Raw genomic sequence first — 26923 nt, forward strand, 5'->3', positions numbered from 1 at the left:
GCCAAAACATCAGTTGCTGCTGGGAAAAAGGAAGCCTTGAACAGGTTTTTAGCCACATTCTCCACACTGGATATCTTGCTGGGTTCTTTGCTGATCACTTTATATGCTGCCACTGCTTTTATCTTTTTGCCTGTTAAATTAATGCTTTTATTTATTTTCACATGCTGTCCTTTGGAATAACACAGATTGCCTCCCCAGTGTATGCTCCTCCTATCATTACTTTACCACAGGTTGTGTACAGCTATTTCAGTTGCATCCCCTCATTATTTAATGTAGATTAGAAACTTCTGATATTCATTCAGCCCCCACGCTGATCTTTCAAACACAGAAACGTTGCCCACCAACTACTTATCTTCAGCCTCTCATTGTAGGAAGTACACTACCTGTCATTCTTTCAGTAACCCCTGGCAACCCTGTTCATTGCCTTTAAAAAAAATAAAGGGGCATGCAACAGTACTGGCTTCTCTTCTGCTCAAATGAGTAAGTGGGTTTATCTTCTTTTCCTGCAGGAAAATCTGAAACTGAGTCCCTGAAGTGTTGCTAAGCCTGTCACCTGCCATTTGTGAGCTCCTCCTTGGGATATTTGGTAGGCATGCCACCAAAGCAAAGCTCTAGGGCAAGGCTTCACCAGGTAGCTGATGCCAAGTTCAAGTTGTTCACAGCGGGATTATGCTGTCAGAACGTGTAGTCCCAGATTTTAGCGGTGCAGTGATTTCTTCATCAGTTTCCAGGAGTGTAGCTCACTAGAATGTTCACTGAGAAGTTTTCTGCCACAGTGTAGCCAAGTCTAATTTCCCTGCTAGCCCCATTCTGACTCCTTTTGTCTTCTGATTGTTTTTTAGCCAGAACCCTTAGTGCTTTTTGTGTTGTTCAAAGAAATCACTCAGAACCATCATAAAACCACTTCCTTGCAGAATTATGTATTAAAATATATTTTAATGGGGAACAAGTTAATTGAAACATAAAAAGGTGCTGAACTCTGAGCCAAGAAACAGAGAAATTAAGCCCAAATAGTGAACAACACATCTCCTGAACTTCCCAAATAGAGATCATTCCTTTTGCTTTAGCAACTATATCCTTTAGAAAAAATCTTATGTTTTTAAATAATCTCTGCTTTCTCTCAGTCACTGTATGTTGGTAAAATTATTAGTATTTGAGATCTGAGGGGTCTGGCTAAGAAGTTTATTTCACCTAAAAGAACATTCCTTTTGACTAAAAGCTAACAGCCTGTGATGGTTTCCAACACCCCACTTCCAAGCTAGGGTAACACCGGCTGGGCCACTCCTACAGGCTCCACCAAGGGCTACGTCCCCACTTTGTCATGTTATTTACTGTCGCCTTCTAAGAACTGTGGTGGTTAGCAAGTTGCTTGAGTCGTCCATCCCTCCCAGGGATGGGTACCTGGCTTTGTTAACACTGAAATGACTGGGTTTCCTCACCTTTCTCTTTTTTTTCTGAAACAATCTAGAGGTTGGGTCTCTGCAAACACTTGGCAGAGCAAAGGGGTGCAGGGGGAGAGACACCGTCCCAATGTTCCCTCGCTGTGATCATAGTGAATAAAGCTTCTATCTGACCTGGCTTACACCGTACTTGCGTGGTTGCACACTTGGAGTCCCCAGATTCTCCGACAACTCTGTACCCCATTTGTTTTGAACACAACAGAATTGTATCTTTCTCAAAGTAATGAAGCCAACAAACTTAGGTTATTTTCCTCCTCCCCAAAAGAGCAGTAATTTCAGTGCTGCATTGGTAGTTGCTGGAACAATGTCTTAAAAATTAAACAGTGAGAAATAGCATTCCCAACAATGCACTGTGTAATGCAAGGCACTGAGATTTACTATGTTATTCACGAGTCTTAACATACTGTACTCATCTATTCACATAGTACTGAATCTTGCTTTTCATAAGCGGCTCCTACACGCACCATGCTAACAAAGATGACATTTACAAGTTTTACCACAAGCCTTTTTTCTCCTCAACTAATTTTTTCATGGTAGGAGTATGTCACTTATTTATGGCACGCATTTGGGTGGAGTGTGGGGTTTTAATCACCAGTTTGAGGAATTTTTGTTGTTGGACTTTTTGGCCAAGTCTGTGTTCATTTGAGAGTGGTTCAGAATTAGTAACACTGAGCAGCCCAGTTGGAGGCACTTTAGAAATATCTATTTTAGGGCATGTCTAAATCCAGGGTGTCTAATTTGAGAGTAATTAGAATCCTAATTATGGGTCACTTACCAATTGCCTTGGACAGTGTCCTGATTTCTAACGCTAAAATGACATCACTTTATTGCTGCTGAGAAGGAAACAAAGTAATTAGTTGGTACTCTTTAAACACAGCAGGACAACCAGCAATTTAAGTTTTCTTCACCTGGAAACAGTCAAAATTGTATAGTTACCTGCAAATAAAGCCTCGCTGAACTGCCTTCTCCACTGCCAAGGATAGGCTCCCATTGCACAGGGAGTAGAAGTTGGTGGGAGAGAACTGCATCATTAAAAAGCTAGAATGGGTATGTTATTTCACTTTCTCAAGCAAACACTGCTGCTCCTCTTTCATAGCCTTAGAGTAAGATCATCACATTTATAGGCAACCTTCCCCCCAGTTACTTCAGAGGAGAGAAGAAAATAACCAGGACAAGCCTACATAAACTAAAAAAAACCCAACGAAACAAACCAAAATAATAATTAAAAAAACACCTAGAAGTAAAATACCATGGTTTTTTTTAAAGTCTGGTTACCATCCTACTGAATTTTCTGTCAAATACTTGACCAGATCTTCAGATGGTCCAAAACAAGCATCACTGAACATCAGCCGACCACCACAGACAGTCACATGGTACTCTGGCACTTCATGAACAAAAAATTAAGACATCTAGGGTGGGGATTTGAGAACCAAATCACACAGGCCCTAAAGCTGCTCTCACAGAAGAGATCAGTAAGCCTCCTACTGATTGCCCTGGTAAGAGATGTAAGCCAACATTACATCCAGCTAGAAATCCTGGGCCTGGAGGGAAACAGAATCACAAGCAATAAAACACAAGAGCAAATCTTGTCTGACAAGATTGCTCCATTTGCACAGAATTGCAAAATTAGTGGATTAGAGGGGGCACAGGGAATTAATATAGTTAGATTTTAATGAAGCAGCTAGTGTTGTACCTCAAAATCTTAATTACAGAATTAATGCAAATTGATTTGAATAAAAACAAGGCCTTGTGAATTAAAACTGAAAGGCTGAAAAGAAAGAATACAGATAAATGACAGCATTTGAGTCTGAAGGAAGATGCCTCATCAGTTACTCAAGGGATTTTTTTTCAAACATCTTCCTTAAAGATCTGCGACAGAAAAGACAGCATACTAGTCACAGATTTAGAAGTGGTAACGAAGTGGAAGGAATTCTGAATACTGGCAGCAGAACAGGAACACAAAAATCTAGAAACAGAATCTCAAGCACAGAACATCCAGCATTTATCCCAGAAGTTGTATCTGTTTTGTGCACGAGCCTGAAGTTTCACTTTAAAAAAACCAACACACACCCCAAAACTATTTTAACAAGAAATCTTGAAAACATGAGCCAAGTGTAACTGTTACATACATGTGTGCTCAGAACCACAGAAAGACCCACACAACAGCTCAGAGATGCCACCTCTCCCCTTCACTTCTGGCTGTGAAGTCTGAAACCTTACAACAACAGTGTAAGGGTCAACACAATTATCTCAGTAAGTCTCGCCACAAGAGAAGCATCCGGCTAACTAACGCCCATATGTACCCACAACGGCAGACTCCCTTTCTCACTAGTTTCCAACACCAGCTGTGATGATGCTCTCCACAGAGACACACCATTTAGTCCTAGTTTGTTAGGTTTTTTTCCAGATAAGTAGATGTCCAAATTATTGAACCAAAGTATTCCTGAGACAGTAGCAGTTGCATGCGATTTATCTTGGACAAAGCGGGACTTTCGCTTATAGGATTATTTTTTTTTTTAAATAAAGTATGAAATAATTTCAGGCTTATCATGCAGAAATAGCTAATATGAGTTTCTCTCTCAATGGTACCTAGGAAACAAATTTGAAGACAGTGTCTTTAGAATGCCTATTTTAAAAAGCATCCAGGAGAAGCTGCAGTAACACTAATCCATCACAAAATATTCCAGAACACTTGTACAAACACAATTCTTATAACCATTTCAATTGCATTCACCATTCCTTTTATTTACATTCTATTATCATACATATGAAAAGCTACTTCAAATATGCATGCAGTAATGCATTTGCCAGAGTATTTGCACAGTCCCTTCAGAAAGGCTTTGTGAGCTTGGAAAACTTTCTGTCCAAGAGCAGGAACATTACACACAATCAGTGACCAAACGCAGAGTACAAATAACAAGTTGCAAATAACAGACAGCAATCAATAGGCTGGAACAGCCAAATAATTTTGAACAATGGGCAAATTCATGGAAATAGAAATCCTTTCACACACCATTTGTGGACACAACAGCTGAAATGTCTTTCCTGCATAACAAAGTTTCGAAATAAGCATGAGAAAATGTACTATAGGGAAGAGATGGCTACTATGACCAAGATGGATAGATTATTCTTCTCCCCTCCCCCCCCACCCCCACCCCCCAGTTTCTTATAGTCATTCAGTCTATGACACAAAACACAGCTCTAATGAATAAGTTACATAAAAATGTAGTATTTCCTCTTCTCTCTCATTTTAGTACAATAAATATTTTCCAGGTAAAACCAGAAACCCAATTAACATCAAAAAATACCAGGATGAACAACAACTGAAAGAGCTCAGATTTGGTATTTTTTTTGATCATCAACTTGACCTTTACCTGCTAAGCAGCACAGAGATGACCAGGAATGATAGACCAGCTGTCTCCACAGATGAACACTAAAGGACATTAAATAAAGTCACCAGTGCCATGATCAAGACCTTACTTAGGTAAGGTTACTGTAGGACATTGTGGCTGCAGCGGGTTACATGCATTCACATAACCACTAGACAAGTCGAAGGTACAGAGAAACACAGCACCTTTCATACAGCCTACTGGCACCTTTAAGTTAGAAAGTCCCTCAGCTGCAAATCCCTGCTGGCAAGGGGAGAATATTGTGGAGCAAGACCATGGCACGCACATCCTGCATCTTTTGAGATAAGATTCCCATGCCATACCAACATTTATAGCTCTTCTTAGGTTCTTACATCTGATGCATTTATAACCAAAGGGACTAAAACATCTAATGCTAATTTCCAAGGTGGGGGGAGGTGGATAGTTGTTGTAGTAACTACTCATGCCTCCAGGAAATCAGTGTGACTCCTTAAAGATGGAAGTTTTCTCTCAGTCAGTAGGCACCAGGAAGGGGAAAAAAACCACCAGAAAGTGGCCAGGGACAGCTCCCTTGTACAACGCAACGTGTTCGAAATAGCTTACATGTCTGGAAGGGAAAGTACAAGAACTCAGAACGTGTCAAAGGCCATTTCTGTCTGTGAATATGAAAAATTATATTAACAGCCTTATGGCTTTTACAATTATCTTCACCATATGATTGATTCCAGTTTATTGGAAGCAAGTTTTCAAAAAGGCAGGGACTGCTTCAGCTGTTATTTTTCCTGATACCTACCATATCTCCTTGAGGGTGAATGGCCCTGTAAATATTTGTCCTATTCATTCTCTTGAGAGTGAACAATCCTGTAAATAAATGTCCTTAAGTGCTTTTCTAATTTTTTTACTGCAAGATCAATGTCTACTCAAGCTAATGGCAACAGAAATCACAAACAGCACCACCATCAAGTAAGAAAAATATCCTTGCTGGGGGCAGAGAAGTTACAGGACATCCGTCCCTCTTGATTGTTTTTGTTTCAGAATTCTCCCCTTTTCCCTCTGAGAAAGAAAATTATTTCTGTCCTTAATGCTGAACACTGTCACTGCTGTCATTCCCAGGAATTACTTGGGTGTTCATAAACAGGAGTTAAATCATTTGCTTTTCTACAGCAACAGGATGGTGTTGTCTGCTGAGTATCAAACATGCCTCATGTTATAAAAATCATTCTAGAAGAGGGATTTCTCAGCCTGCTGTAACACCTCAGGTTGGATATACATCCACTCTGACCTGGTTCATGCCAGGGAAAAAGAAAAAAATACCAACAGCAGCTACACAGAATAGTTTCCAGACAAGCCACAGCTGGTATCCTTATGCATTCAGTTTTACACATTGTGGACCCAAGAAACAAAGGAGGATATGGCAACACGTGTTAATTGAAGTTCTAGCCATGTGAGCCTGGTTTGACTTAAACAGAACTTAACAAATATTTCCTTTTAATTCAGCAGACTAGGCGGCCAAACCCCATTTTCTTCCTTCCCACATCCACAAAAATATTACAACTATAAGAAACTTCAAACATTTCAGTAATGGCTATAATTTTAAGAAGCACAATGAACAATTGAAATCTACACTGCAAATCTCGCCCAGCGCTCAACACTCCGAAGCAGCAATACCAAAAGATGCAGTTCTGAGTCTGAACAGCATAATGTCACCGTCAAATTTCATGCCGCTCTGTGAGATTCCCCCTTGCTTTTATATTAGGAGCTTTTGAATAGAAACATTGTTCAAGAGATTGCTACCCAGCTTTGCTTTCCTGTTACTGCAAGAAACTTAATCTTTAAAAAGCTGAAGACAAACAGTCATCACCCAAATAAAATTTTAATTGGTTTAAATTTAAGAGGACAAGCAATTCATCAGGGTTGGGCTGTGCCTGACGAGACAGATGGCATCAAGCTTTCTTTCAATATTCAGAAACTGTTGACAGTACGGTTTCTAAAATGGCTTAGGAGTGCTGGTGAATTTTATCCAGTGTAAATAGTTGCTGGTAAAGCCCCAGGGGATGTTCCAATAAGCCATCTAAACACTACCTGTAGGTGCTAATTCACTACTGAGGCAGTGAATCTATACTTACATACATGTCTACATTTGGCAGACAATTGGCCAATTCAGGTTCCCACCTCTGACATCAATATTACTAATTGGATTGATTAGTGTAGCTTATCTTCTTCTCCGTCCCAAACAGCAAGAGAAATCCAAGCTTCTTGTTCTCACATTTCCAATAGACTAGAAGCATCTGTTCTGAAGATGAAATGTGACATTTGGCTTTTAAGTTCTTTTGAAATAATCCGCATGCTCTTCAGAGTATAAGGACTAACGAATTTTTTTAAATGTTTGAGGATCCTATTCCAGTAAGCCACATTTCTGTTACTTTTTTTTTTCTTGCATAAAACACAAGAAACTCCCAAAGCAAAAAAGCAGTGTACCTACAATGCCTGGAGAACCGTATCCCTCTATCCATCCAAACTACACTCTTCAGGATACAGTGCACTTCAGACAACAGCACAGGATTCTTCACCCAAAGATTACTAAAACCCATGTCATGTTCTACTTCCAAGCTTTTATTTCAGTTCATACTGGGTTTGAGGGTAGCACTGTGGGTGCTTAGAAGACAGTCCCTTGGGATTGGGGAATGTGGTGGGTCTGGTCCAGGATGAGAGGTGGAGAAAGATAAGTATTAACATGTCAGCTTCAGGACAACACTGGCCTGTGCACATCTCCCCTCAGCGTGACCCATCAAGGCACAAGGCATCCTCCTCCCCAGCTGTGTGAGAGGTAAAGTGAAAGTGAGCCATTCTCCACAAGGACTGGTCTCAAAAGCCAACGCAGTCAATGCTGAGAGACTGACTAGGACTCAACAGTGCTCACTGTCTTTAAAATGGAGTAAGACCAAGCAAATCCAGTTGTTTCTGCAGCATCTACATCTGTCGTGTCTGGGCTGAGCAAAACAAAACACGTATGAGGCTCGGTGTTGCCAGTTCAGGCTGTCTGATCATGCATTTTTTAACTGTATCTTTAAATACTAACTGGCACTGAACACAATTCAGTTTCCCATCCTCTTCTCAAACAGAAATAGACATTTATATGTAGCACTTGAGCCAATCCTGACTAAATAATGTGACATAGAAGACAGACATTGTCAAGAAAAACACAAATAGAATGGTGCTGCTATCATATCTTGTGCTACTGAATATATGTTCTGGTAGGAAACACTTCAAATGCAGCCCAAGTACTAAGATAAAACTTAAATCACAAGGATGAGAGAATTAGTATGCACTAGAAGGTATGGCAAAAATAAGCAAGGCACAAGTCTTACTCTGAAATTAAAAATGTAATTACTTTGGTGCAAAATTTTACACACATCTCACCAATATTTTAATAGCTGCAGGTCTATTTTTCTGAAACGCCACCCTGTTGCAAACGTGTCTCCATCCTTGATCGCTACCAGTAATAAGACTGAAGAATTTTCAAAGAATCCAAACTCCACAGGAACTAAAACCTTTCCTCTGTTCTACTTCTGCCTAAACCCCTTTCCTTCCAGTGATGGACATGAAGGACAAAGACTAGAATACAGGGTGTTCTACCATTCTGTCCTCATAAAGTAACTGCTCGAGACCCCAGAGGTCACCAGCCCTGCGATTGCCCTACCTAGTATCAGATCAAAAACTCCCATCCCCTTACAATAATTGTCTACTTCTTTGTCAGGCTGAAGATGACTCTAATAGCTTATTGTACTCCAGAGAATATGGCAGTGAAGATCCAAATTGCTTGGGTGGGGAACAGAGGAACGGAAAGCAGGGGGAATTAAAAAAAAAAAAAAGACAGGATAGTTCTAAATTATTATTACTTTCTACAGAGTTAAGAAGTCTGCATACAGAATAGGAAATAAACTGATCTTTCATAAGGGAAAGCAATTTCAAAGACAGTATATGCCATCAATGACCACAGCACATACAGTAGACTAAATACATATTGATGCTATAATACTTCAGGAAAACAAATGCATGACAGTCTAAATAATCCATCCAATAGCACAACTCACATTTCTGCTTTTTTGTTTGTGTTTTGTTTTTTTTTTATTGTGAAGCACTTCAATGCTTGACCAAACATTATTTTGTATATTCACAGCTGAAGAACCAAAGACTTTCTTCCCTCTGACAAGAACATCCTATTCCCTGGCTTTCGTACTTCTTCATCTTTTTACTAATATCACAATTATAGTAGTATTGATGATCAAGAAGTGGAATAGAGTATTCAGTAAGAAATCTGGCCATGAACCAAATTATCTCAGATGTCCAGTCTCCACACAGTCTCAAAACCCAAAACTGTTTATATGGCATAATTAAGTACTCAAAGACCAGAATAATCTTGAATAGAAAGCAAACACTAAATAAATGGAACGCAAGTTTTTTCTGTTGAGTAGGTTTGACTGACATCATCATCCATTCCTGTCTTGCCCCATCTTTCCTTCACCCTCAAAGAGTGTCAGTCTACGAGGAGGTGGCTGAGAAAAGAGTGAGATAAAAACTTACTGTCAAAAGACCTAAGAAAACTAAACTGCCACCTTTGCCCAGCTGCCACCATATCAGCCTCACCCTCTTGTCTGTATCTGGAAGACGTATTAGGTTCATCAAAGAAACAGCGATACAAGACAGAATGGAAAGTTAACAGGCTCAAAACAGCCGTTCCCCATGCAGCCAAAGACACACGTCAAATGGGATCAAGGGATGAATTTAACAGACCACAACACTGTTCTTGCATGGTAAGAATATGTTGTTATTTGCTGCTCTGTACTATTTGGATGTTATCCACCTATTGCTTGATGTCTCTGGAAGAGCACCTGCTGAGATGACTAATGCTGACTCCCACATTCAAGACGCTATGCAAGAACAATAAAAACAACAAAGAAGAAAAAAATATTTTCATGTCACATTTTAAAGCAAGAAAAATGACACATCCCATTTATTTTCACCCTCTAGAGGCTCCCTTCTAATTATTATTCTATAATGACTGGTGGCAAAACTCTCAGGTTTTTTGTTTGTCAAGCACAATTACTATATTTGTCATATATAACTTTACCAGGTGATGGTTGAGATTATTAAAAAAAATCTGAACACTGCAGCATGCATTGCTCCAACAGTAAACACTAAGCATAAATGAGTCACAATTGTTCTGAACACGGAGTCCAGAAAAAATGGTAAAAAATCTGTACGGAAATATCCCAAGGGCTGACTGCTTAATGAAACTATACGCTCCTTGTAGCCAGCCTGCTTTGAGACATGGCTGAGAAAGCATACTAGTAAGCAGAACAACTATGAAACAATGTACTATCATGCTAAATACTCTCGTTTCACTTCATCAGTTACATATGTACCTCTGTGTGTAATTTAGATTATTCCCTATTATCAATATGCCCATTCACTTCTGCTTGCTTTTCCTGCAGTCATCTATTGAATGCTGAAACTCTTCCTTTCGTCTTGAGCAGCTCCAGTGACTGCGGTTCAGTTTACGTGCTCACCAGAGCACTACTGAGGGGCTAAAGAATAGAAGAGTCTTACCCTTGATGCACTTCCAGTTTTCACATTAATTTATTAAAGCAATTAAACCTGTCTAGCACTCCTGGACAAAGACAATCACAAGAAGCATGTACTCAAGCATGAGCATGTTTTTTCAGTGAACGATTCTCTCTCACGCACACCCCACCGGCAAATGTGTGTCCCAAGTCTTCCCAGTGCTAGTCCACAGAGCGTGGAAGTGTTGGAGTCTGGTCTCCTGCCCTTTGATTTTGGGTCTGAAGTAGGCTGTGCTTCCTGGGAGCCAAAGTTTAATTTATTAGCCAAAAGAGGAGCTTCTTGGTCAGGCTCCCTCACTCCTGAGCTTGCATAGCTTGGATCCTACTCGCAGACCTTCTGAACGTCTGTTAATTACTCCAAAACAAGTGAGGAATTGCAAGGAAGATAGGACCTCTGATGCAAAGATAAACTGGTATTTCTGCACTTCTTTGCCCCCACCTCTCCAATCAGTCTCAAACCGTGGCACATGCAGAGCAAAATTTTGTCAAAGCACAGTGTGCTCTTCTAACAAAGAGAGCCAACGATCAGATAATTGGGTGTTTCGACAGACAGGCCACAATGTCTAGGGATGAGCCAGCCAAACACCTTCTTCCCCTCCAGAAGACATTTAAAAAACCCAGAACAATCCAATGCATCTCAGATATCACAGTCTGAAATTACATGACAGTCTTACAATAAGGGACATAACAGATAAGAAATTGTAACACAGAAGCTCTTCGAAATGATTTTTGCAAGCAGCGGACAGTTCATGTCAAAACAAAAATTATAATTATTTCAAGTTTTCTTCCTTTTAAAGAATCTTTAGTAAATGCTATGACAGGTGTGTTTTCCCCCCTGAATGCCAGATATGCTCAGCTAAATGTAAAGAAAAGCCCAGAAGTTGACCTGAGATCTTATTTCTCTTGGACCATCACTATATTTTAATAAACACATTTCTAGCCAAACCAAATCTGCAGTATCTCCTGGATAAAAAAAATATGTACCTGTTTACACTTGGGTAAGCAAGGTAGCCTTGAATGGATTTAAATAAGTGAAACTGAGCATTAAGGTAATATAAAGCCTCGCTCAACCTGTATGCTGACAAGTTTTAAGAAAAGCAGGAAAGCATCAATCCGGTTCTGATTCCCTACCAGTCCACCTGAGGCGCAAGGGGCAGAAAGGGTTACAGCTGTGGTATATACACAACAAACACTCCTGTAACAGTAAAAATGGGTAAGAGAGACAACATTTAGAAGGAAATTCTTTACAGATTGTTGAAATTCTTGGCATTTCCTTTGAGTGCCAGCACTGTGCCCAATAATGGACAGTCACTCCCCTTGCCATCCTGGTGAAGGGCGGGTTAGTGTCCACCAGTAGAAGGTGGTCATCTCCACTTCCTCAGGATGGCTACAGAGATCACAGCAACGGAGCAGAGAAGATAATGGCACAATATGATGTTGCACGAGACTGATGAAATAGCTGGTAAAACACTATGCACCCCATGCAAACCAAAGGATAGCTCTCCACAGGACACAAGAGTGCAAGAAAAACTGACCTAAGGCCCAGTATGAACAGATTTCAACTCACTGGAAATTTTAGAAGCTATTCATATTTTATTTTAATTTGGATAATTAATAAACACTTGCAAGGCACATAGCTGTAGATTTTTCTTAAACTCATTAATCTTTGCAAATTACTTTTCTCCTCCTTTCATGCATACAAACCCACTGAAATACCAGATCCTCAGAATTTGACTCAGTTGAACCTAAGATATCACCTTCTTTCTCCTTGGTGTAAGGGATACCAATTAGGTGAGCTAGTGACATGTCAGCAACACAGCATCTAGCAACCCTTGGGCCGATGTGGTGGTCTACGCACAGCTCAAAATATGCTTCAGGCATTGAAGGACAGGAAAGCAGTAAAAGACGACATGGCAAGACGGACCCGGTACAAGTCCTTTTAGGTAAGCTGAAATGTTAGCGGAATCTGTGTCCCTGAAAAACAATCACTTGAAGGCCCTGCTTTTCTAAACTAGGTCAAAACAAGCTAAAACTCCAGTCTTAAGCATTAGGTTGTGGTGTTCAAAAGCAGTCAGCACTGATCAAGTTCTGATCCAAGTAAGTCTCCTGGTGATTATCAGTGGGACCCACATTAGGACTAATGCAGAGCAGCTATAAAAAAAGAATCAGAAATTTAATCTCTTCCTCCCATAGGATTAATGTTCATGGCTGATGTTCATCAAAAAGGCAAAACATCAATTTGAAATATTCAAGTTCCAGGGCAGCTAGACTTCAGAGCCACTACTCTGCAGGCAAAAAATGAGCACCTGAGTGTTTAAGGTACATTGCACATCCCATATCACAGGCTGAGCCTTTTCTTCCCTATGCCCAGCAGCCCAGGAGCAGAAATTTCTGGAAGGAGAGTTCTGTGCCAATGTCCCATACCTCAAGGAAACAGGATTAAGAGGTTGCCTCATGGTGCTTGAATGTCAGGGGAATAGAAGAGCTACCGCCTCTCATGCATGGCTATTCTTTTCCCACCTCCCTCTCACTCCCTGACCATCAGACCTCCTCTACCCAGTCTTCCCATCTTTCCCAAACCCAACTCATCCCCACCATCTGCTTTTTCTCCACAAAACAGACTTTTGTTAACTAGAGGACTTGGAGAAAATCCTCAGAGCATTTCAGAGGAGATATCAATACCAGGTGGGAGAGAAACGTGTTGCTGCATGCCCTACAACAGTAACACATGCTTCTAGATTTAAAGCTACTTGCCTTCTGTCCCTTCCTGCAAAGGATAGTTTGGGCAGCAACTCTTCCCTTACCGCAGGCTAAAATAGGTAAGGGGTGGCAGAGGTACAAAGAAACATATGACAGTGAATGCCAAGCCCTGCCTAGAGAGTTACTTTAAACACCATTGAGCAGGCTTGCTCATATTCACCTAAACAATTCACGTACTTTCAAGAGAAAGGAAGAGCTTTCTCTCTCTGTGTGTCTCTCTCTCTCAGAAACTTAAAAGAAATAAATCAATGTTTAAAAACCTAAAGACCTGAAACATTACCATTCCAGAGACAACTCTGACCAGGTCCTAATCCTCCGTGCATCCTCAACCTGAAATCAAGACAGCCTTTGATAGATCATCCACAGCTATGACCAGTCTTTGGCTAAATCTGCATACAATTTTTAAAACAGGAACAGATCCTGACATGGAATTAACATTACAGCCTGCAAACTTTACACATAACACTTGACATAAGGGTAATTCTCTGATTTCTCCCTGTAAAGCATAAAAAGCATTGTGGAGCAGATAGAGGTGTTTAATAGTGGTAGCACAAATTTCAGAGTTGCAGGGAGAAGCAGTGACAGGGTTAAAAGAGAAAGTGCAACAACCAACTAACTTCGTAATCCACCTGAAATAACAGTTACATGCTTGATTTTGTAACAATTAGCACAAAGAACATACCACCAGGCTAACAAGACTTACCACCAGAAACAAAATGTGTCAGCAGCCTTCAACAGCATTTTGTCAATGGACGTTGCTCGGTTGGGTTTAGCACTGCCAGTCCTGGTCAAAACAGTTAACTTTTTCTCAGGCAAACTTTAAATCGGGATGCACAGACAAAACTTGAAGTAACTATATGTCCTTAACAGTCTGTAGGACATGGTAACATGGAGATGACAACTTGACCAGCTACACTCATTCGTCATATTTCAAGTATGACCGATAGTTCTCCATGTTCTCACAGTCTGCACACCAAGATGAATTGCCAAGTGTGATTCTCCTTCAGGAGGCCAGAAAAGGCTTCTGTTTCATTGCTTCCCTTCCCATTACGTACTGCACAAAATCTAGAGGCATAAAACTAAGCCAAGGAACAAAGCTGCCAGGAAAAGATGAATGAACAATTCCACTACCCTCATCTTAGCTATCATCGAGGCATTTATACCACTCCACGTAGATTCCAAAGCAAGGCCTAAGCTTTGCTTTTAAAACTGGTTTCACTACTTCTCCCACCCTCCTCTGTTTCTCAGTTTGGACAACAGCAGGTGTTTACAGCAGTCCAACCAGCCACATTACACAGCGTACATCTGAAATGAAGCTCAGGAAAAAAAAAACCTGCAAAGAGAACCAAGACTTAAAAGCCCCATCTCATAGATGCATAGATGGTGTGTAGGAGGTGGAAAGAAGCGTTGCTAAATCTGTTACCTTTCCTGTGAATGATGAGCACACCACCCCTTCCAAAAATAGACTATGAAGGAAACATGCTGATGACTGTGAAAAGCAAGTTCACTACCCTGGTTTAGACAGCAGGTCAGGTGTATGTGAACACACACCCTCCTTCAAAGCTACTAGAAGAGCTATTACCTTTTTTTTTTTTTTTTTTTTTTAAGAAGTAAACAGGTGAAATTTACTGGAAGTAATGACGCTTGAAAAAATTAATCCTCATTTCAAGGAGCTGTTCTATAAATTCCAAGCTAACAAAAGGAAACATCTGACATAAAGCTTCTAGAAGAAGTTTCTGTCTTCCACCTGTTGGTCTGACAACCCTGTGCTACACTCTTATCACAACAGCCATCACTAATCCCTCCTGCCCTCGCCCTTTAATGTTCTGCTACACAAATAAATACCTTTTTATAACAGGGCAGTACAGGGCCTGTCTCCGTGCTGTGGGTAGTGAAGACTGTTTAGCTGCTAAACGCATTGACCCAGCACTAAACACAGTAAATGCTCCTCAGACAAATTTCTAAGACCATGGTAGGATGAGGAGGGGGGAAATCATTCTTCCACCTGAGGATCCATTCAAAACACATTTGTATTTACATCACTTTTCCAGTCATGCTTCTCCTGACCTCTCAGAATAATTTTCTCCAGCGAGGGAAATTAATTCAGCCTCCAACTCTCTTTGATCTCTGATCTTCCTCTACAAAATAATTTACATACAGTGTGTCTACCTGAACTCTGTCAGTTATATCTTGAAGTATTTGTAAGATGAAATATCACATATACAAAATTAAAAGTGACCCAACGATTAAGTGATGCTACTAGGGATCTGAAAAGAGACATTTGTTCAGATCAACTTCACAAAGCATTAGCTAAGGCAGACAGGGGTTAAACAAGCATCTTACAGTGCAATTCTTACATGGCTAAGATATGCTGGGTGTCAACTAATGAACCAAAGCGTTTGATACCACAGCGTAATGTTATTTTTAATTGCCATAAGTATATTAATTAGACAAAGCATAACTGTTTCATGTGCACATTATAAACTGAAATAAATTATACCAAATTGGCCAGTGACTGCATACACACTCAGAATTAAACCACATTATTTCAACACCTTTAAAGTATTCACTGATCATCAATTATTAGCTTAATTACAAGTACTTCACATTAGAAGCCATCAGAAGCTCATAGTCAGTTCTCAATACTATATCTGCTAACAGGTTTTATGGCTTCCAGCTCCCTCCTAAACACCTTCACAAAATTAACAGAAGCTCCAAGTCTTCAAAGTGTTCTCCACCAGCTCAGTTGCCTTTGTCATTTTCTTCCCCAAGCATATTTTGCATTTCTAACTCTAAAAATAATTTTATCTGGACATGATAAGTTGGTTTCAACCACCAGAATCTTCCCTTCTTCAGCTTGAATAGACACTGCCTGTTAGAAATACTGTTTTTATGGATAAGAAAACATTTCTCATGAATGACACTCACCCTGACAGCCTAATAGAATTTTTCACACCACTCCAGGGCAATGCATGTCTGTCTAGACCAGAGTGCACCCTTTGGGCCCTAAAACCATCACAGGGAATTAGTTAGAAAAAAAAATATAAAAAATCTGCCTGTCTTCTTTACATAAAATAGCACATGAAGAAAGGATTACATTTCACAATGAAGAGGTATACCAAAGGTCAGCCAAAAGAGCCTAGAGCCTTTGTTTTGTCCCACAGCCCCAGAGAAGAAACACGTGTGGCTGATATAATGCTGGCAGGGTATCAGCTGCTTTCAGTGATGCCCCTTCCATACAAGATGGAGTGGGAGGTGGGACAGAGGGATTAAGCAGCTTCAAAGGCACAAATCCTGGTTTATGGGCTTCTGAAGGAAACGCAGTTACAGACTGCTCCTCTTTCTGTTTGCAGCTAACCTACCAAGCAGGGCAAAAGAAGTTATTTATTGGCTGTGTCTCCTCATCTTGACTTTTCTGACCCAAGCCTGGCAAACCTCCACAGCATGTGCTAACAAAGCACCAGCAAACAGCTCAGAAAGCTAACACCAAAAGCTTGGAGGGCAATCAATGTCTAATGTATTTCAGAATCAGGTCTCTGCCTGCTTCACTCTTCCAAAAGTGTATTTTTTTAGAGGACAACTTTAGCAGCTTACACCTCCAGTTTCCTCACAGGGAATATTTCACATTAGACAAGGCACTGGCAAAAAAAAGGTTTGCAATCTAAATTTTCAGATGTATTTCTGAGACATTCAATGTAGCTTTCTCCAGTAACAAATTCCAGTCTCCAGATATATCACAGAAGCTTTTGAAATACTTTGAGACAAGTACTTAAAAACTGAAAAATTATTGCCAATAATCCTTACACAGGCTACTTAAGTTTCTCTAAGGGAGAGATTTAACACGGCTGAAAGCAGTTGGGAGCCAGACAGTTTAATGACAGCTTATTGTAGAAAAGATGGATCATCTCTTTCATTATGTACTAGCAGCTTTGAAAAAATCCCAGACACCCACAGGTTGTGCATACATGACCTTGCAGGTTATGTAAAAGCTTGTAAGCTTTTATCTATTAACCCACAGATTCTTTAGGAAGTTCTATCAGTGGTCAAAATAGCCACCAAAATTATGTATATCATATGCTACTGGTATTTGCTAATTATCTCTAGTTTTCATATAAACTTCCTTTCTACTAATAGTAGTAACAACACGGCCAGTAATTAGGTGATCCTAGTAAAGGCATCCTGCCTTTTTTCTTCTTCCCTCTCCTCTTAACCTATAGGTGGGGTTTATACTTTTTGGATTGGTTTTTTTTGTTGTTGTTGGAGGGGGGGTGGTTGGGTTGGGGTTTTTTGGGGAGATGACATAGGATTGATATTCTGAAAATACAGATGAATTTACTTCTCCACAAAGAGGTATTATCTCCACACTTCACTCCTGTATTCTTTTGAAGTATATACAACCCTCATCACCAAATCAATCCAGGACCTCAGTTTGCCACTCGCACCTATTAAGCATCCCATTGCAGTGCTTTGCTGAATACAGGCAGACATAAATACACATAAATACACAGTGCTTTGCCAAAATGTCACTCCAGCACCATAAACTTTCATTGCTAGCTTAAAAAACCTTGCCAGCTGCAGTGTTTGGCTTCTACAATATCGGCAAATGGCAATAGCTATCAACCCAGATCCTCGAGATAATTACTTCCAGATAGGCACTAAATAAATCACATATAAGCTCCTTACCTTCCAAGGCTTACACACTTCATCTTGGCCAGCGAGGAAAGGAACACTGAAACATGGCAGAAGATGCTAAGGACACAATTACTGTAACCCAGTAATGTCTGCAAGCTTATAAAACCTGTACCTTGAGTTGCACAAAAATGCCACTATTAAGTTTGCCCAACTATCATGGGTTACATAAAACTATTTCCCATCTGAAACAGCCAAATCTTTTGCGCAACAGTGGGCAAGAACAGGAATAGTTGGCATGAATATGAATCACCCCCAAACTTAAAACATACTCCTCTTAGCAAGCAGCACCTTCCTGAATATTTAACATGGGATTGGCAACTATTTAGAGCAGGGGGAAAAAAATTACATTTCTGTGAGTAGTGCATGAAACCCCACAGATGGATGCATAGGAAAGACTGGGACACTGAACCAGAACTGGTCCCACGCTAGCCTGGGAGACTTGCATAATGCAATAACCGTACAATCCACTGGGGAGACAAACACAGCAGCCTGGAATATGCTATGGGGGCATACTGGGTTAGTTAAAGAAATTGGAGATGTAGGATATGGGATGTGGAAGAGAGACTGGAGTAAAGAACACAAGATGGAAGAAAGAGCATAGACTGCAGAGAAGCAAACCCTTATAATAATAAACACAAAAGTCAGTCTCCTGGTAAAAGGATGGGAAGCGTCTTTTGCTTCTCCCTCACCAGTTAAAGAAATGAAAAAAAAAAAAAAAAATGTGTTCTGCTCTTTGTAAATGTTACAAACATTATCTCATTATCACAACATATGAACAACTCCCAGTGAACACTGTATTCACCCTTCTATCAGTTAGCAAACAATTCTTGTTCTTGGAGACCAAGGGAGACAGACACGTTCAGTTTAAGGATGGAGGTACTTTATTTCTCCAGGGTCAAAACTAAATCTGTGGTTGAGAAATTGCTAGAAAACAAAGAGCAATATGATGCCACTCAAAAAGCTCCTCAACTTAATTCCTTCACAGGTAATTAGGAATACATTATGGCCAGAAATAGTGAAGAAGAAGAAGAAGCAGCAGAAGCAGGAAGTAGACTCAGAACATCAATCTGCACTAAAATGTTATCTCACAGCATGAAAGCCATTAGGAAACCAGGAAAACTCACAAGACCTTTACATTAAAATCATATTTGTTCCTGAATTAATGAAGAGCAATAACGTCCAGGATATTTAGATACTATCACACACATTTTCTTCCCTTGTGACTCAAGTCAAGTCCTGCTTAAGTCAGAGATGTCAAAGCACAGAAATGCTCTGACACAGAAAACATGGTCTTCCTTTATATATTGCTATTTTGCCCTCTGAGAAAAAAAAAACACTGACGACATGCCCCACAGCAGGCATTTTCTCTGCTAACCAGGGAGGCCAAGCACAGGTTGCAATTCAAAAATGCTCTCAGCACTTCAACACAGAAACTCCACCTGTTCTCCCCCCCCCCCAAGGATTGTTATTTTCTGTGCATATACATCTCTATCTTGCCTAGCCTAATTTTAAATATTTCAAATAGCGGTGTTCAGAGTGAAATAAAATTAAGCTACTCATGTCCAGAAGTGCTACATGAACATGCACATACTTGCTGAGAAGGAAGTGACAGTTGAGATCTTATCATAAAGCAGAACAAAAGCAGAAATGAAGCATGGGATTTCCTTGCTGGCTTTGTGATTTCTGTGGCCTTCCTATTTATCAACCTGTTTTCTGTGGGCATCATTAGCACATTTCACCAAATAAAATCACTTGTCAACATTGAGTCTGCTTCAAGCACTTTGTACTGTTCTTCACAGAGCTGTTACACAGTATCAACATGTACTAAGCTATACATGTAGGATCTGCCCATGTGGAAACACCAAATGAAAACAGAACTCTGTTAATGAAACTGCATTAAATCGCTTCAACCGTAACTGTTGAATTTATTTTGGCAACAAGTCACGAATCATTGACTCAAAGCCACTTGCATTCCAACACAGAGCATTCATACAGGATCATAATGCAATTTCACAAGTCTACTGACATTTGTGCCTCTGTACAACCTAAGACTATTCCTGAGCTTTCCCATCCAAAAAACCATGTGCACTGTCACCAGGGGGAGATTTGACTGCCTACATAAAGCAGATTCAAAACCTTGGTATCACCTGCCTATGGGCACCTTATGATTTATAATGAATCAGAGGTTCCTGTTTCAAGAACATGGATTAGATTTACAGAACTGATTTGTTACAGATGTTTTAATACAATACACCATCATTAATTCCGAGACCAGTAAGAAAGGCCCTACCAAAATAAATCAGTTCAGCTACACCACAATCAAAGAGATATGTCAGTGACAGTCCCAATTCTGTCACAAATTCAAAGAAACAGCTAACAACTGCCTTCTCTTAAGAGAGGTCTTCTGTGATTTAGCTCCTGAGATACATGGGTTCCCTAACAGGGAATCTCTCTCCTCATTCATTCACTCCCAATCCATCTACATACATGAAAAAAGGAAACCGCTAATTGCTGCTAAATATCCTTTATGTTTTGGAGCATCTCTGACACATTATGCATAGTTCAAGAAATAAAACAGTAAGGGGAAAAGTAAAACCTATCTCAGACTATGGGTTCTTCATATGTTACGATTTAAACAGAAATCTGAAAACAAGTATTGTCTGACTGATGTCCAGTTGTGACTACCTGAGCAGGCCTTCTCCTACAAATCACCAAAACACTTTGGCTTCCTTGAGGAAGATTTATTGTCTACTAGTTCCCCTACCAGAAACCACAGTATGCAAGCTTTCCAAACCACTGCTGTAATTGCTCCTACAGATCTAGTATCACATCACAACCATGGTCAGGCTCACCCTGAACCACCAAAAATCCCACCCCTCTACATTGCACTGCAAGGCAGAACTGGCACTGCTTGGCTCAAGTGTAGAGGGCTAGACCTCTGGCTGCTCAGCAGGCTTGCTAGACATCTAGATTACATATATTTAATCATAAACTTACCCATTCTCTACTGTGACCTTCTATTAAAGCCATAAACTTCAACAAGTAGCTGAGGAGGGTAACTAGATACTGCTGCACCCCTGCAGCCTGCTTGCTCTACAGTGTCTACTGAAAAGCATCAACTCCAGAATGTTACTAAAGTTTCTTCACTTAATTCAAGCTTTGACTTTTTCCTCGTAATAAACTCTAGGGGAGATGAACACACCTGCTTATTCCAAGAAAAGAAAAACAGTTTAAGTCTCATGCAACTCACAGTGATTGTCCTGCTTTTTGCTGGGGACTATTAGCCTTTTGAGACTTCAGCTGGCTAATAGCATAAAGTGTAATGGCAAGGTGGAAAAACTCCCTAATTCCCTTTCTGAAGAAGGAAATTGGCTCTCTCCTCCATAGTTTTTCCTTTGTGTTTTTGAGCTAAGCTTTTCAAGATCGACTCACCTAGACTGGAAAGAAGATGGGGAACAGTGATCCTTGAATGAGCTGAGTGTCCTGTACAGTATACTGATGGTCAGAAAACTAGGAGATATTCATATTCTATCCAAATGCATGGTTCCACCTAAACCCAAATTTTGCCATTATTGCAGCTATTTCCAGAACCTTATTTACAAAAAAAAAATACACTGAAAAAAAGCATCTTAAAAGTTTCAAGAATTTTCCATGTGTGTCCTGGTTTTGGGGGCTGCCGTTCTGGGGCGTGGACAGGTGGCCGTCAGTGAAGTGGCTGCATGGTACTTAGTTGCCAGTCAGGGTTAAACCACAATGTGGCACGTCAGAATTATGGCACCACAGGAAACAAAAATATGCAAAATATATCTCAAAAAGATAAACAGAGACAAAATGAGAAATTGCTTTTTCAAGTACTAAGCAAGGCATTGATATTGTATGCAGGTAGCAAGGGGACTACTGAAACAGTGAAGGGAACTTAAATGTCAGGCATTTAAACTTTGGGGACTGCTACCCAAGATAACTTCAGTAAAAATCAAATGTCAATCCTAAGTTTCTACCTATTTCTATGTAAGATTTCTACAGAAGGATTTCTAAACTGATCTCTGCATTTTTTTTTTAAATCAAACTGTAAAGTGCAAAACCTAAAGATTTCATATTCTGCTTTTTAGAAAAAAAAAAGTACAAGTGGTAGGTAATTAAAACTTTCAAACACTGAGCAATCTTAATTTGCAACAAGACAAAACAGAAATCTTGGAAAGATTCTTGCATTTCAAAACCAGGTGTTTAACAAAGCAGAAAAGAAACCTCCATTCTGCCACTGAAAGAGACACAAATTTTCAGAGGCACTTACAGGGCTGGCATCCCTTCTCCCAGTAAGATTGCCCAAATGAACAAGTAATAGCTGGCTGGAGTACATTGTGATACTTGATGTCTTAATCAAAACCGAGTTGCTCTCATCGAAATTAAAAGGTGTTTCATCATGTCTTTATTCTCAGCAGTGCATAATGTCTCATGGTGCTTCCCTGTAAAAAGGATGAAAAAGGCTCCTACACATTGGTATATTATAGTGAATCCCCAAAGTGGATTCACCCTGGCTCTAAGCGATGTATAATGCTCCATGGACAAATTCAGCTGCTCATAAAACTAGCTATTCTGGACAAGAAAAGCATTAAGACAAGAAATGTTCTACACCTGTGGGGTCCACTGCACCGCATGTTCATGATAGAACAGTGTTTGAATTCTAAGAAGTCTCAGGAAATAGAGGCGGGGCAGGGGAGATATACTAAAGTTGCTTTCTGTATCACTTCCATTAGTCTATATTAATTTTCATATTAAATGCAATGAGCAAGGCATTTAAGTTAAATAATACTGTCTATGGAAAACAATGCCTGACGCCTAAATTGACAGTCTTCCCACTCATGGCTGTCTTTTCCTCTGAAAGCTTGGTAATTAAACCAATGAGCTATATTACGTGCTCTGTAAGGATATGATCTACCTGCGTGTTATCTACTGCTGTAATTTTATGTTTGTATTTACACTACTATTTACCGTAACCTTGTTAAATTAAGAGACGCTATAGAAAGAAAAAGGATTTAGGACATATAGATACCAAACACAAACCATATAGATCCCAGACTTGGCAAGGGCAAGACCGGCTACTCTATTTACTTTAGTAAGATCTTCGCATGGTACTCAAAGTACTTCGAGGTTTCAGCCTACTGGGGATTTTGGTGCTAGAATAGCATGAAGTTACTCATCATGGAAATCATAGAACTTACCAACTGATTTATTCTTGAGAGGCTAGAGAACCAAATGACATTAATTTAGTGAGGTTAAGAACTTCAACGAGTGAATTACCTAGCTCAAAATAATAAACTTTGTAATCCGTATTTTCTTCTCAGGCAGTGCTATATACTAGACAGTCACTAGCTAGTATGCCTCCATATGAACATGTATATGTTCATGCTGAGCTGAAGGTATAATATTCAAATGATTTCACAGCTTTCTTAACTCAGGAAGAAACCATGCTCATTCCTACAGCAAATGCAATCATCATTAATATATATTTTTTAAACTCCATTAATTTAGAAGCACACTCACGCTGTACACAGAAATAAAACATACACAGGGACAGAATAAATTCAAAAGAAATGTTTCATCTGTATAACCCACTACCTCAGCTTATCACCTTCTCTTAACAGAGAGGAGAAAGCATGAAGGAGAGAAGCAATGTATTTTCTGCTTCCAGAAAGAGTCCCAGTGTTTAAAATAACAGTATTATTATGAGCCAGTTTTTAAAATTAGGCTCAAATTTACAACTAGTTTATGAAGAGTTAGCCCATTTTTAATCGGCTGTATGCTAAATGCTAGTATGCATTAGAAATAATTTGTGAGTACATGCATGCTGGCAACATACGAAAGAAGTTCTGGAATCTAAATAATCCTCAGAGTTGTTTTGCATTTATTAAAATGCTGCTTGCAGTATGTGAACCCTTTTATTATTAATTCAAGCCTGCTAACTGCCACTACCCTTGCTGTGTTAAGCAGTGAGTTTCTGCCAAAGCATAAATCCCCTGGCGAGTCCTCACATGGGCACTATCAAGTCAGCCTTCTCATTCACCCGTCTCAGCTGTCACTCTGCACTGCCTGCTTACACCGGCTGTGGGGTGGGGAGGTGACAGCGTGGTGTGACAGCAGCCCTCCAGCCTGGCCTCAGCTGCATGGTTAAACCTGTGCTTCATGGTTCAAAGCACATCAGTATTAAAGGCTGCACTAGGCAATCTTAGACAAACTTCTTGAGAAGGCATTTTACCAAAAATCTGCTTAGTAATTTCCTTTGCCTAAATATCGTTGTATCCACAGATAAAGAAACATGAGTGCTTTCAGCTAGCTGAAAGTCATAACCAGATTTCCATCACGGCACAAGAAAAATGCCAGTTACCATGCAAGACTGCAGGCTGTCACACAGGTGAGCAGATCATTAGTAACAGATCCCAGATAGGCTTCCAGACACATTTGGAAGCAGCTGATCCCAGCAAGGTGCAGGGACTTGGACTTGATGATCCTTGTGGGTCCCTTCGCGCTTGAGACATTGTATGATTCTGTATTTATTTCACAGTCCCTGACCCTGTAATTGATGGCAAATAAGTGAACTCCTCCAGCAGTGTGGAGGTTGAGTTTATAGCAGTTCAGAGGAATAACTCAGGTTGGGAGGGGCCTCAGGAGGTCACTTTGCTACATTCAGTTGGAGGATTTGGACTTGATTACGCAGGTCCATGTGAACTGGAAGAAATAATTTGCCACAAATTTAGAAGCCAACTAAAACAACAGATTATTTGCTATTGCCTGTCAGCTGGCTGTATCTGTAATCATGCTTCTATCCACTTTCAATGGATAAGCTTCATTTGCAATTCCCTATCAAATCCCATGACTTGCTTACACTATGAAAGCAAGTTAAGTGTTTATCTTGCACGTGGGATATACAGACATTTGCTTTAGAACGACTCCAAATAGATGCCCACAGGAAGAATAACCTGCCAAAGGCATTGGCTAGTCATGCTGAAGCTCAAGGAATAAATTTGCTCATCGTGGTCTCTTATTCCCAGTTTAGAGTAGACTAAAGATATCACAGCCTTCAAAGATGTAACCTTACAGAGATAAAATACACAAAGTTACATTGTTATTTCAATCATATGCCTGGTTGGCACCTTCTCTTATTTCAGCAAGGCTCACCCTGTTTCCCCACCGGTATTCTGAATGCCCACACCTGGACCCCACCCAACCATCAGTTTACCTGGAAAATCCATGAAAAACATCTCATGTGCCTCTGAACTGCACAGGAATGCAAAAAATACTAGGTTTTAGGATACCTTTACGTGATTCAATTTTGATGTTAACATTTTTGAAATGGCTACTCATCACTTGCAAAACCAGTAAGAGACAGGGTGCAGAGCAGTCTGTGAGCCACAGATACTAATCAGGTAGATGGCCATACTGCATAGATGACCAAGTATCCCAGTCCAAAAAAGGCCAGTACCAAGAATCAAATGAATGATTTTGTGTGTCTAAAGAACAAAGCACCAGTTCCAAATAATGATGCTATTTATAGGACTGTGGAATCATATGCATGTACATTATGGATGTTCTTTCATTTCACAGATGTGATTTTATTCTGTTACAGCCATCATGACTCATATTTAAGCTTTACAATATACAGAACATAATTAAAGTCAGCAGAAAGTCAGAGATTTGCTTCATACTTTATAATTATAAGGATCTATACATATATATTAATATTAAGATAACAAATATTAGATATGGTCAATACTGAAGTAGGTAATTGCATATTACAGCAATGATTATCCTCATGACGCTGTGTTTGAAAAGCTATGAAAAGAATATTCTCAGCACAAAACTATGAAAGAGCTTTAGCAGGGTATGGACTACTCTGGCCATGCCATACTCATGTATTCCCCTGGCAGTGCATTTAAACTTCATTTTGTAAATCCACAGTATAGCTTATACAAAGGATCATGGCCATATCAAAAGCAACATTTTACTTATAGCTGAACAAAATAGGACTAAAAACCCTCCCAGGAAAACTGCTTTGAAAAAGAACAAAACTGCTTGTGAGATGTTTTCAAGATCAATTCACCACAGTTGACTGAATGCCTACCACAACCTAACAACCCTTTTTTCCTTCCAAACTAAAGCACCAATAGGATTTGTCAGACAGACAGGAATATACCTCAATAACAGATAAGGACAAGGAAGACTTCTTAAGGATTCAATTTTACCAGCTCCTCTGGACTGGAAATAAGATAAACCATAGAACTTCTTCATGCTAAATCCATTGCGCCCACATTTTTGTGCAAATACTAATATTCTTCATAATCCTACTTTTTTATAATACTTAAATGTTCACACACAAAACAGCACAAAAGGAAGCGCTTGTCTCTTCTAGGTTACTTTTGCCTCTGAACAACACTATACACATTTTGGAAAGCATCATTCCCACCAGCTATCTGTAGTCACTGTTCACCAAGTGCAAGTGGAAGACTGTAACTGCAGCGTATCAGCAACAAAACTGTAGTAACACTTGATATTGTGCAAATACTTCATGTTCATGTGCTGGAATAAAAACATCTACAGAGTGCTTTATGGCATGAGCTAGAGCAAAGTTAATCTGAAGAGTTCAGAACAGTTTGGAGGCATTTTTGAGTTAGTGTCACTGTATTAACAGAAAAAACTCTCCTGCTAAATCTTGACTTTAGATGCAATGTATCTAACCAGTTAGTGGACTGGTGCACACACCCTTCTGGCTCGTTCATCTGCAGAGGATACAAATCGTAAACCTGAGATTTGCCGTTTGACCTTTCAGATTAAGCAGGTTGCTTTTCAATGCTGAGTTATTTGTAAAAATAGTTATCTTTCCATGAAACTGTACAGCCATCCTACAGCTGCTGGCCCTCACTAGAGGCTGCTGAGTTCAGAATCGCCACTAGATCACACTTTAAACCATGACCCAAATTTGCGAAGACTTTTCAGAATAGCAAAGTTCCATGCCCAATCCTACTCA

General features: G+C 39.9%; 1 protein-coding gene across 2 annotated transcripts in view; it reads right to left on the minus strand.

Annotated features, from left to right (window-relative positions):
• Positions 1 to 26923, minus strand: part of SNCA (synuclein alpha) — a 71106-nt gene that overhangs the window by 26294 nt on the left and 17889 nt on the right. The window lies entirely within an intron of this gene.

Source organism: Falco biarmicus, chromosome 1 (genome assembly GCF_023638135.1).
Source record: "Falco biarmicus isolate bFalBia1 chromosome 1, bFalBia1.pri, whole genome shotgun sequence".
Taxonomy (NCBI): domain Eukaryota; kingdom Metazoa; phylum Chordata; class Aves; order Falconiformes; family Falconidae; genus Falco; species Falco biarmicus.